General features: G+C 33.8%; 1 protein-coding gene across 1 annotated transcript in view; it reads left to right on the forward strand.

Moving 5' to 3' along the window:
• The window catches only part of LOC148277937 (uncharacterized), a 31,187-nt gene that overhangs the window by 1,034 nt on the left and 15,917 nt on the right, over positions 1 to 14,236 (forward strand). The gene's annotated exons all lie outside the window — the stretch shown is intronic.

A 14,236-nucleotide genomic window follows, 5' to 3' on the forward strand; every position in this document is an offset into this window, starting at 1 on the left:
ATTATTATTTTATCAGTGTTTTTCAACTTCTTTGAATACGCAATCCCCTTACGAGGAGAAAAAATAACTGGCGACCCCTCAGGAACACTTTACTTTACACTTTACTTTTTCCTTGCTTGGGCCCGCGACCCCCTAGCAAGGTTAAAAACACTGTTTTAGATGATCATATCAAATTTACATAAACATAATAAATTAAGGGGGCATTTTTAACCATACACCCCTCTATTTACGTCGAAAAATAAATATGTAGAAAAAAAATAATAGAACTAATTTTTTTACTGAAAAATTTTAATCTGAAAAAATCACGAAGTTTGATGTGTTTTTATAGCTTCGAAAAATATCTTAAATTTCTTGTTACATAGTGAGGTAGGTATAGTCCATTCAAATCTTTGATAAACTTTTTCTTATGTGTGTGTGACCGAACGTTTTCATATAAATCATTCTAATGTGCCTACTGACACAAACGAAAAATGTATGTTTACTTGATTTACCGACTGACACTACGGCATCAACATGGGTTTATTGAACATTCGTACACACTGCACCGACCTACGTATAGTGCACGTATGTTTAATAACACTGTTAATGTGCCTGTCGGTAAACTGTCTGTAAATTGTGTTAATAGGCACACTAGAATGATTTATCTGAAAACTTATTGTTAAACACACATAAAGCCAAGGTTTAAAAAAAAAATGGACTGTACTACACAATTGTACTAGCTATGAAACTATACACGACACTAACTTCAAATTTATCTTATTATGTGAAGTTAGGTTAGGTTATGATGGGTTGAGTTAAGTTTAACAATAATAATAAAATTAAAAATACTTAATCCAACCTATCGCAAGCTAGCTCTTAACCAGCGAACATTTTGAACGTTGAGCTATCTTTATTCATTCAACGAACGGCCCAACCATTCAATTGAATGCCGGCATTTAATGAACAGTCTAGGCGCCAAATTGAGTGGCTGATTTAACTATTTGGCGGTGACATGTACATGTGTACTAACAATTTATAAATCACCGACGTAGTTAAAAACAAGAATGTTTATTTTCCAAATAATGTAACCGAAAAAAGACTTGGGATAGATTATCTGTCCGCGAGAACGTGCTGGATTTTAAAATAATTATTTCTGGATAGCAGTTTTTAGTTAGACATTTTTGTTTCGGAGCGTTCCCGCTGAATGCTAATGAGCATTTTTACTGAGAAGTGTCTTTTGTGACTATTTTGCTAGTACACGATTTTTCTTCTAGTTTGGCATCCGGGTCTAGCTCTAATGGGTCATTTACCCGTGAATGATCTTTCTTCATTTTCTTGTCTTTCAATAAAGACGAATAATCGAAATACCAAACAAGAAAATTATAATTGTATACGTTAAGATAAATCTTGTCATCAATGAAGTCATTTTAACCCTTCCTAATCAGAATGATTTTTTTTAGATTAAAAAAATACTTGGCATTTGATTGTGTGTAGGTAATGATATTTGAAAAAAATCTGAATATTTTAGGAGTTATTTAGCGTTCTTTTTAAACAACTGTGGTTGCGAGTTGCGAGGGATAAAAAACTTATTTATCTGAAGATAAATGAAAAATTTTTGTAACGAAAATATTACGAAGTCTAAACAAATACCTACAGAATAAGTTTGGTGAAAACAGCTCCCTCGGATGACAGAATTTCGAAAGACGCGAACACGGCAGTTTGTTTACGGTATAAAGTTTGCCCGCAGTGAACTCAAAATACGAAAAAAAATGTTTTGTCAGAAGAGATTCACCGAAAAAATCCTAAAAAAGCCACCAGTAAATAGGGACAGTACTTTTTTTATTCATTTAAAAATAATATAATTCTAAGTATATAAAGCATAATACACATGAATTACATTCCCAGGAGTTACTGTAACTTAATTCGGGACTCAAATATGTTTTTTTTTTTAAGTTTATATTCACAACAATGAAGAAACAAAACAACATTTACATCTTCATAACTAAATATATCGCAACAATATAAGTATGAGCCAAAAACTTTTCTTACGTAAACAAAATAAATATTTAAAAACGCTTTCATGAATGGAGGAAGTGGTAAATCTAGGATTAAGGAAAATAAGGTCGTTAACATCACATGCTACGCAAACGATGCAACCATCGGCAGTGGGAATTTCTGATGATTAGAACATGTTTATCTCAGTTAGTAAATCAAAAAGTTCAAATATTTTTCGATATGTTTGTTTTAAAATCTCGACCCACAGCGTTCGAAATTCCCAAGAGTTGATTTTGCAAATAATTTTTAAAGTTCGTGTTTTTTAAACCATTTTAGTTAAAAACGGGTAAAAATGATTTTTAAACGCTGCTATTTAAATAGTCAAATATCTAGGGCACATACTGACTGATAATTGTAAAGACGATCAGGACATAGAGAGACAGAGAAGAGCCATTAATGTCAGGGCCTCTATGCTAGCGAGACGCTTCTTTCAATGCAGTAACGAAGTGAAGAAAATCATATTTACTTCGTATTTGACGTCCATGTATACAGCGGAACTTTGGAACAACTATACGCAAGGAGCGTGGAATAAATTAAGGATCACGTATAACAACTCATACCGACAATTATTCGGATTGCCTAGGTACTGCAGTGCCTCTGAAATGTTTACAGCTGGACGAATAAACACCTTCGCTGCCCTGCTTCGCCAAAGAGCCTGGAGCCTATGGGAACGTCTAAAAAATCTAATAACGAAATTCTCAAAGCAACTGCAGAGTGGATCCAATCACCGTTGTTCAAGCGATGGCGCGATATGTTAAGACCACCATAAGTGCTGCAATATAAAATTTTATTTTATGTTTATATTTATGTTTATTGTTATATTTATGTTTATTGTTATATTTTTGTTTATATTTATATTTATGTTCATGTTTATATGTTCATATGGTAGAATTGGCTCTGCACTTTATAGCCATTTTACTGGAATAAAAATTTAAATAAATAAATAAATAAATAATAATAATAAATAATGAAAAAATAAACTCAACTAATAAATCATCATTATTACCTTTATCGCACCTAGCGATGCATAAGGCACTGTACTGGTACTCCAATCGAAGTGTATCATCAATTAATTGTAATAAAAAGTAAAGCAACATGATCAGTCATTGTTAGTTCTGAGATTATAAAAAAATGCAGCGAAAAACTACTTTTAAATAAATATTTCACGTTGACCCTGCCGGGAATCCAACCCTTGATCTTAAATATAGTAGGAAATGCGTACAAATCAGTACGTCTTGAGGTGGACGATTTTTTAGGGAGTTCCACATACAAAACTGTATTCTTCATTATGAAATTAAATACAAATACTTACTAAATTTACAATAGAGATGGAGAACATTTTAGAGATGGAAATATGGAGGTCTAGGCATTTACAGGTCTTAAAATTTATCATTGGTTGGTTTGAGTGGAATACACTGTGTAACATTCACCATTTTGCCTATATTTGAACATCCGTATTTCTTCAATTCTTCCATCTGTTGATTTTAGTGAAGAAACAAGCATTTGGACAAACTAAAAATATTGCAAAAATAATTGCCATTGCAACATACTTTTTACTTGAACGCGTTGGAAGTTTTACAGTTTACGGTGACGTGAGTTATAATCTCATCATCAACACTGAATATATAATAAATCTGTTCAATAATTTATTATGATAGAGCCGCAATTTTTATTGACGAAGTAACTAGGTAGATGTTTTTTTTGTATAATTAATTTATGCAAATAGTACGTACCTACATATGAAATAAGATTACAAATGAAAAAATACTGGCGATTTGAGAATCTCAAAGATATGTATTCCGAATCAAACAAAATACATGGCCAGTAAAATTCAGCGTATTAATAATTAAAACTAGACTAATTTAAACTACCGCGTGATTATTGGGAACGAAAATAATTATCATGATCATTTCCTTATCCACATACAAGTGGTGCATAAGGCACTTCATTGTACTCAACTGCAGCGCATCTTAATCAGTTGGTACATGAAGACAAGCTGATTAGTCTTAAGCTTCAGTTCCAGTACACTTGGAGTGAAACTACTTTTAAATATGTGCGTATTTCATGTCGACCTTGCTTTAATCAACCTCCTTTTATAGGATTCTTACTTGAAATTATCTATCGAGTCAAAAATACTCGTTTTATTTCACACCCAGAACTGTATTATCCATTTCGCCCGGACACGGAGATAACGTAAATACATTAAAAAAACCAACGGCAGGTCGTAAGCCCTATACATGTCTAGGCATGTATATTTTCAAAGTGGCCATATGGAAAATTGGCTATTTAAATGTTTTCTTAAGCGCGTTAAATTGTACTGCAATGTTTCATGAAAAATATTTTGATTAAAACCAACTACTTCGAACGAAATCACTAGTTTTTGTGAGAGTTGTGAAAGATTTCCGGTTTACGGTAAGTCAACAGACTAATCGGCAGAACTGACCGAGGGGGAATAGACGTCACACGTCTCACGCTGAGTAATTTTAAAAATAAAAAAAACACCGAGTTATAAAATATTATTATGGAAATAAAAGACGAGTGATACTTTAATCCACAAATTTAGAATCACTCGTCTTTTATTTCTTTAATAAACGAGCTGAACCCGGCAATGCTTTGCTATTGCTAGATTTGAGTTCATACTCGTATATAGATTAAATGAACAAAATCGAATGCTGTCGAAATACGATATCTTATGTGAATGTGCCGTAAAAATATATACGATAGATGCGTAAATGTTGAGATCCGTATATTATGTAAGGCTGAGATAAGCATTAACAACAAAATCAAGAAAGCAGTTCTGCGTTGGTTTGGAGATGTAGATCGAATGGACAGCGAAAGAACGGCTAAAACTATTTACAATGCTAATATTGATGGATGCAGAAATAGGGGAAGACCGAGAAAGAGATGGCATGACCAAATCCAACAAATACTTGAAGATGGATATGGCAAAAGTCGGATTAATCGGCGCACATGCATGAGAAGATCTATGAATGTAGAGGAAGCGAGATCTGAATGCAAAGATATAGTGATGTGGCGTTCTATCCCCTCTCCCTACCTTTGCGGAAAACGGCGTGATAGTTTGTTGTTGTTTTTATTGAAAAAAAAACATTTCTCTAGTGCCATAATTCAGAGAGAAAATACGTGAATACGTTTGTATGAAGAAAAGTCGAACCGCGTTTCCTCTTAAGATTAAACATAATTAAGTGTACTTACAAAAAAAGACTAAAAAATCTTTAGTAAAAACCGTTCGGATAAACATAAAAAAGATGGTGTAACTTTTCATTGGTAAGTAGGTACCTACTTGTTTATGATTCAATTCCAAATCTAATAATAGATTTTCAAAAATTTAATTTAAGTAGGTACCTAAGTACTTGTATATGTTTGAATTCCAAAACATAAAATAATCAATTATTTTCACATAAAGAATTCTTTTAGGGAATGTAACTCTACACTTGAGTCAGGAATGCGATTTTCAAAAATGTATAGAATCTCAGTTAATATTATTTTAGTTTGATAAAAAATCCAGTAAAAAGAAATAAATGAGTAAAATTATAAGAAATTCAATGAAATAATCTATTGAGATCCATAAAAAAAATAATGCTGTCTGTAAACATTTAAAAACAAACTTTTTTACACAGAAAAAAATAGCATCCATCCATTTTTTTTGTACGCGCATTCTCGGCGAATGCAACCCTGGTGATGAATAAAAAAAAAACATTTACGCTCCTAACTTTTTTTGTACTTAATAAATTGAAGATTTTATGAGCTTAGTATTACGAAGCTGCCAGTTTGTATTAAACAATAAAGCTTAGAGCTTTTAGAAATAGAATATCTCAAAAAGCCACGATTGAGTATAATCCTGTATTGGGAATAAAAATAAGCACAAAAGCTTTATAAATAAGATAAACGAGGATAAATCAATCATTCGGAAACTTTAGGTACCTACCTAATCTAGGTATTGACTTTGGAAAATTATGGAAGTTGGGAAAATATTTTTCTTTAGGGTCGTGAATCTTTTATCATCAATCATTTTGTGACAAATTTTGTTTTTACTTAAGGGGAAACGCGATCTCACTTTTTTTCACACAAACATATTCCCTTATTTTCTTTCTGAATGGTACAAGAGCAGTGATTTTTTTTACACAATATAGATATTTATGTGTCTGTCGTTTTGCTTTTTTGATTAATTGTTTCTAATGGAAACTAGGACCATCCAAAAACCCGTAAGAGTGCCCAGTTTTAGCTGTCGTCGTCGGACGTATGGCATACACACATGACGCAGAAACACAGATAATTTAATTCTGATACTTTTTATTAAAAAAAAAAACTACAACATTGGTTCAGTTTCAGAGGTGCGGAAAACGGGACAACGTCGGTTTTGTCGATTTTGTTGAGTTTGTTTCGTCCTTTTCGCACGGTATCGGGGAGGCATTTGTGAGAGAGTGACAGAAAAACATTATATTTATTAGAACCGATATATTACAATTATTGGAGATAGTTATTGTCCCTGTTGGGTATTTTCACAAATCGTGAAAACACTTAGAGCAGAATTTACGATTCTAATGATATAACTATCAATGTATGGGTTAATGCTGTCGAAATGTGATCCCTCAGGCGAATGTGTGGTAAAACGATGTATGATAGGTGCACAAATGTCGAGATTCGTGAACTGTGTAAGGCCGAGATATGAATTATCGACATAATCAAGAAAGGGGTGCTTCGTTGGTTTGGACACGTAGAGCGAATGGACATCAAAAGAACGGCTAAAAGGACCTACGATGCGAATATTGATGGATGCAGAAAACGAGAAAGACCGGGAAAGACATGACACGGTCAAGTCCATCAAACACTTGAAGATGGACATGTCAAAAGTTAGAATAATCGGCGTGCGTGCATGAGAAGATGTATGAATGTAGAGGAAGCGAGGTCTGCATTCAAAGATAGAGTGATATGGCGTTCCATCCTCTCTGCCTACTCCTACGGGGAAACAGCGTGATGTTTGTTGTTGTTGTAGTTGTATAAAAACAAGTTTTCATTCATGATTTTCGGGCTTAAAAACGAGTATATACAAAACGTCTCGCAGTTGGCGTTACATCCCTCTGACGTTACACGTCATGCCCACCGAGTGCGCTTCTAGCAATCATTGCGTACAAGTATGGCACGGTAGCCTAATACGTGCCGTTTGTCCCATAGGGCGCTATGCTTTTCGTTTCCAGGGAATTTAAAATACGTATGTGTATTTTAAATCATTATAAAAAAATTATCAGACATCTCACGGGAACAAATTATGATACCGTTACCTCGTAATTGTTTGCTTATTTTAAAATAATAATAATGAAAAATGTTAAAAAACCGTATTGTGTTTTATGAACTTTCAAAAAACAATATTCAGTACACCACGCTCTAAGTAGTTCATCATGAAGCAGGCTAATCGCCACCTTAAAATTTTCAGGATTTTTACCTGGGTTGGTATTCTAAACGTTTTCGCGGCCGTAGAAAAAGCTTTCATAGCGCGTATTTTGTATGTAAATACGCGCTATAATAAAAGTGTTTTCTACGGCCGCGAGAGCGTTCGGAATAGCAGCGCCGGGCTGGTGTTCAAAACGCTTTTATAGCGCGGTATAGCGTGTTTTTATGTACTGAATACGCGTCATACAGCGCTATAAAAGCGTTCAGAATAGCAGCCCCGGGCCCGTTACATCAAGAAGTCTTTAATTTTATCTACACAGTAAAATTTAATTTGAAAAGTAAGGTAAATGTTAAATTACAAGTTACCGTCAAAGATACTTCAAATTTTCGTTAATAAATATCGATTTTACTTAATACCGTCTTGATATTTACCGATGAAGATAGCGTTTATAATCGCGGCCCAGATATTAGTCATCGTGTCGTAAACACTCGTCCAGGGTTCCGATTCTATTTCACACACGGAATTGAATTCTTCATCAGCCTGGACTCAAAATAATCAATAAAATTTTACTATGCATGGGTAGATATATAAAACAATTAATAATAGTGCTATCATTTGTTTCAATACATATCTATTTGTCCGACAATATAGAATGATGAAGTTTAGTGCTACTGGAAATTGTAATTAAAAAATGAAAAAAATAGAGCATTTAATTGTATCGCGAAGTTTCTCTAACGTGTATGAAAAAAAAGTAAATAGTAAATATTTTAATAAAAATGAATTATTTTAAATGACGTCACAAGTTTTTCTAAATCAACCAATGATAGTGTTGTGATAGGTTTCCAGGAAGCCAACCTACCAATCAGAAAGCTTTTTAAAAATCGTAGCCATGATAATACGATACATAAAAATAATAAGAATTTGCGTAGTTTGATAGTCTGTTATCAAATAAACAAAAAAACCAATGAACTTCCTTATTTAGATAAATATGGATACGCAACTAACACTAAAAATACACAACTTTGCTGTTTTCCATTACATATGTGTATTAAAAAAGTGATATACAGTATTTCAGACACGTTACTTACTGAAATTCTTTATATTCCTTCCAAAATTAAGCTCCGACAAGATTTATTACCCTTTTGAACGCAATCGGTAGCATTTTTGTTTTGTCTCTGAAAGAATTTGTGAATTCTTTAGAATCAATTTCACATATCCGTGTCGAAAGTCAAGACGAGAATGTTCTTTGATATTTTAAAACGAATTAAGATTTATTTTGAAAAGTCTTTCATGCGGTACTTCAGATGGAATATCAACTTTAGTGTTTTTCATAACGGAAGTTCTGAAATAGTCAGACGGAAGTGGGTGCTTTCTTCGTGTTGATGTCGAACCACTAAAAAAATATATTTTTAAAATAGGACTAACATTATCATCATTCCCTTTCCGCACCTAATGGTGCATAGGGCACTAAATTGGTACACCAAATCACAGCGTATCTTGATCATTTTTGTTACAAGGAGGTAAGATGATCAGCCTAACGCTTCAGGTTCCAGTACAGGGACTATGAAATATTCTAGTGATTAGCATCGACGTAATTTAAAATTTATCCACCCGAATAAGAGCTTGGTATACTATTATTGGCTCAGCATGTGCGATATTTTGGAGTTTGTCCAAATGTTTTTAGGCAAAGAATGGATTTCACCTCTTAGGCAGAAGATAATCTTACAATTCAGTCAGATGAGTTTCATCCGCATCAATAAAGGTCTCTACCACTATTTAACATTACGAAAATCAACAGTAAAGTATATATGTACCTTAACATACCCGAAACCGTTTTAAAAACCGCGGGTCTTTCGATCAGTTTCAATAATATAAAAAAAGGAATGTTTTTTTGTTAATAAACGTTACCCTTTTAAAATGTTCAATTTCAATCTTCGATTTTAATTTAATATAGTTCTACGGTTTTTATTGCCCCTTTCGTAAATCATACTGAGGGCCTTTGTCAGATATTGCAAATACGAATGGTAACAAAAACTTTATTTAGTACTTGTACCACAATAGCCTTTATCCTTTACAGTAATTTTATAAATGTAATAACATTAGATTAGATTATAATTTTTGTTGTTTTAAATTTTTCATCTCCGACACCCATCGTATAAGTCACCAAAAGATAAATTCCATAATCACGCATGTAACACCGCTTATTTAAAGGTTTCAAAAAGTATTGTTAGTAGGTAGGTACTACGTTTGACAATGTCAACACCGAGGATTAGTAACAATACTTCCCTTTGATGGGAAAGGATGGCACAAAATATAAGTTTAGTTCATACTCTGAAGCATTGGGCTCCCTGGATAATATGTTAAATTCAATTTAGCAACCATTATGTACATTCTCTCAAAGACGAGAATTTTGCAAGCATCGGTGAATATATTATTTGGCACCCCAGAGAATCTCCCATTTCTCAACCAAAGAGCTTGCCCATAAGTCTCTTTGGCGGTGCCCACATACACGGAAAATTTGCTCGTTGCCGAACGAGAAAAGCTGCCCGAAGGAGCTCTCTGTAATCTGCTAGCCTTAGAATTTTTGTGCCGGAAGAAAGTAATCTAGAAGTACATAATATGTACTTCATTGGATTGAGAAAGGAGGGAAGTGAATTCTTCACTGACTGGGATTAAATTGATTGGACATGATCAATTCGCCGAAATGATTACAAAAAAGTTTTTAACAACCTTGAAATTATTTTTGGAAGTCACCAGATGTGTATATCTGACAGGACATATAACAGGGCCACGGATAGTAGTGAGAAGCTCCATTCGGTAATCAAATCAAAGAGCTAACAAACTGGGTAAATAATCTGAAATGCCTACTGTTGGTCTGGTAACATCCATCAGACCGTCCAACATTACTTCCCTTTCCTCATTCAGAAAGGGCCAATGCTATATTACATCTTCGGCCGTTTGATTTAGCGCGCTGCAAGTGCAACTCGGATCGTTGACAAAAGTAAAATAATGGAGTTGACCCCTGAATTTAGGGTGACCTGAATTCATTTGAACAGTATGGTGATTTAGGAACCAGCGCTTGTTTCGAACTCTCGTTCTCACGTCTGGGTAAAAAGAATAGGTCCATCTGCCCTTTGGGGAGGAGTTCCAACGTCTCTGCCATTCGTCCATCGTCAACTCCGTAGTGCGTTCAATATCCGCCTTCAGGGGGTTGTTACGGCAACGTTGAATGTTACAAAATATGCAATGAGATCACTTTGATCAGCCAACGACAAACCTTGCTTTCATATTACTTTCCCAAAAAGGTTCTCCATCTCTGTTGCAATTTTCATCAATATACATAAATATGTACATTATTTCACATGTTCATTGGGAACAAGTGTTACGAAAAAGATATGACTTCTTATCGTATAAGAGAATGCAATGTAATGCAATAGAAAATTGCAATGATTACTTAGTAATGACTTGTGTGTGAATTGCATTGCATAATGTGACTAGCAACCACACACTAATGTATTATCACTTGTTTCTTTTTTGCATACGATTTGCTTACATGAACTTGTTTTAAATTATTTCGTAGGTTTTCACGGATTTCAGATGCTATTTTACTTATTGTGTCGTGTATTAACACTCCTTACAGACAGCGTTACGGCGTCCATCATCTGGGCTCATGTGGATTTAGTGTCTTAGTGCATAGATGTCGTATGAGGAATTTGTACCGTGCCGCAGTCGGCAGGTTTGTGATGTATCGGAAAAAAAAATAAACCAAGAAGTGCGATAAGTTTGATCTAGTTTTATTGAAAATTAATTTGCATTTACATATAAAAACAATCAATAATATAGATCAACAATGTTTTGAGTTTGACAAATTTTTGTTGACAAGGACTGGATTCAACCCCCCAGGGAGCTGTCAATTTAACATCTTACAAGAGAGATAAAGAACATTTTAGAGAAGGGAATGTAGAAGTCTAGTCATCCACAGGGCTTATGACTTGTCATTGGCTGGTTTAAGTGGCCATTTAAAACTCTGTGTAATATTCACCATTCTGCCTATATTTGAACATCTATATTCCTTCGATTCTTCCATCTATTGACGTTTATGAAATTAAAGAGCTGAAACCTTTATTGTTGCGGGTGAGATTCAATGACAGGTCATAACCCCTGTGAATGACTATACTTCTACATTCCCTTCTTTAAAATGTTCTTCATCTTTGTTGTAATATGTCAATAATATCAATGTTTAATATTTATCTTAACTAACGTTTTATATATTCTACATGGGATAAAATAAAAAAGTATATATTTTATGATTGAACATTATTTTTTATTTTATTGATGATGATGGGGAAATAATAATTATCTTTTATGATTTTAATCCCCTCTCATTTGATAGTTATCGAAATATATTTGAAGTATACTAATAATTACGGGTTAATTTTTTTTGGTATAATCAAGATGGAGGATGGTGGTCTGCCTTTTCTTTCTACTCGTACGAGTATGTACATACGTATTTCCCTAGATTACGGGACTAGAGCAGTGATTTTTTGGCAAACTATAGATATTTATCATTGGCGTGTTTTTATCTTTTTTTCGTTGTTGATAAATTGTTTTTATGGGAGCTGAGGACCATCTAAAAACCCAAAAAAACGCCTAGTTTTATCTGCCGTCTTTGGACGTACGGAATACAAATATAATAAATAATTTTGAAAAACGAAACAGGTATCGACACAGAAAATTTCATTTTGACATTTTTTGTTTAAAAAACTGCCAAATCAATCAGTTTTGAGATGCGGAAAATCGGACAGTGAAACGTCAATTTTGTCGATTTTGGGTAGGTAAAATCAGCCCGAAGTGCAGTTGGCTTTTTCGCACATTATCGGGGAGGCATTTGCGATAAAGTGACATAAAAACAATGTTTAAATACCTACACATCGAAATTCTTACACACCGGTGTCCGACTATTTTGGTTTTTAAAGGAAAGCTTTTAACGATCGATTTAAAAGTGATTATCTTCGCGTAGCAGGACTGAAGTGACAATAGGCAGGACATATTGCGAGACAAGATCCCACAAGATGGACCTCTAAAAATTTAAGATGAAGACCTTGGGAGAATAAGCGAGGCGTCGGAAGACCATAAAAAAGATGGTCCGACGACATAGCTGCTGTAGGGGGTAACAATTGGCTGCAAGTAGCAACTGGCCGAGAAAAATGGAAGGATGTGGAAGATGGCTGAAGAAGAAGAAGAGATCTTAGATCTGAATTTGTTGCAACAGATAGGGAAAACATTTTTGAGAAGGGAATATGAAAGTCTTTCTCAAAAATGTTTTCCATCTCTGTTGCAACAAATTTAGATGTAAATGACTCTTTAGGGAGGAAATCCAGCCTGTCTTAAAGCATTTGGACATACTCATAACGTTGGTGATTATCTTATATTAAACTAGGTCCCATAATTTATGCATTTGCGTACTATGTATAGGTTGTAAGAGTGGGTGATTGTATCTATCAGCAAATTAATTAAATATTTTATCTAACGAGTAGAGACAAGTATTAACACACATATTACGCGATTATGAATATAGATCAATGTTGTCGGATAACAACTATGTAACTTGCTAATGCTTTATTACCTCGGAACAGAAATTCATAACTGTGCCAGCTTTGGATATAATGCTGCTCCCACATCCATAGATAAAAACATTCGATGTTAACACTATAAAATCACAATAAATTTATTAGACATTCATTATCATCATCACTCCTCTTCCCACACCCAGTAGTGCATAGAGCGCTGCATTAGTAAACCAAATGCGTCGAAGTTCGATCTTCTGTTACATTAAGATAACGTGATCAGTCTTACGCTTCCGGTGCCAGTCCAGGGCCTCGATTATAAACGGCTCTATTTATTGACTTGAAATGTAATCCACCACTGTTTTGTTCCATTCAACCACTTTCTGTTCGCGTTCGATCGAGGTAATAAAGTTGCTAAAGGTGCTCGCGATATTTGCGCAGAGTATGGTGAAGGTGCTATGAATTATTTATTAATTTGTTGTAAAATAATGAAGGACTTAATTGACTAATTTGATGCATTTTTTTTTGTTGCGTTCTCTTGTTCTCTTCATTTGGAAAAAAACTGACACAACTTATGTTAACTAATTAACCGATAAATTAGTCAATAATACGTCTTTTTCATTATTTTACAGAAGGTGGTATCGAAAATGCTCACTTTCATCTACTTGACATTCCATTTTGAAGACTTGTGATCAAATAAAATAATATGTTTAGCGTAAAAGCAAACACAATTTCTTATAGAGTAGATAATGGTCTTTTGAACGACGCATAACATTTACCGTTTTGTTTTACTTTTGGTGCTCATTTTTAAATTTGTAAAAAAACGGACATAATTTATTTTACCACCCGATAGATAGTGAAATAAATAAAACCATTATCATAATTTTATTGTCAGTAGGGCTGAAACAAATAGAATGAATATCAATGATTTGTTACATGACAGTAAGATGGCCAGTATCACGTTTCGTGTCTGTACAGGGACTATTTATTTCAAAATAAATTGTAGTCAGCATTTCTTTAAGAATTGTTTAACCCATTAATATGACATATTTCAGAAAAAAATCACATTTCAAATTAATGTTTTTTTTTTAACATTTCCGGTAATCAAACACAGGTACTCAAGCATGGTAGGCAAACGGGCTAGCCAGGAGACGGACAAATATTATGCATCATGCCTATCATTTATCATTCAGTTTTTTTTAAGTACGTGTATGTATTTATTTAT

The sequence above is a fragment of the Micrasema longulum genome, unplaced genomic scaffold, assembly GCF_059751315.1.
Source record: "Micrasema longulum isolate JH-2025_06_02 unplaced genomic scaffold, ASM5975131v1 h1tg000954l, whole genome shotgun sequence".
NCBI classification, from domain to species: Eukaryota; Metazoa; Arthropoda; class Insecta; order Trichoptera; family Brachycentridae; genus Micrasema; species Micrasema longulum.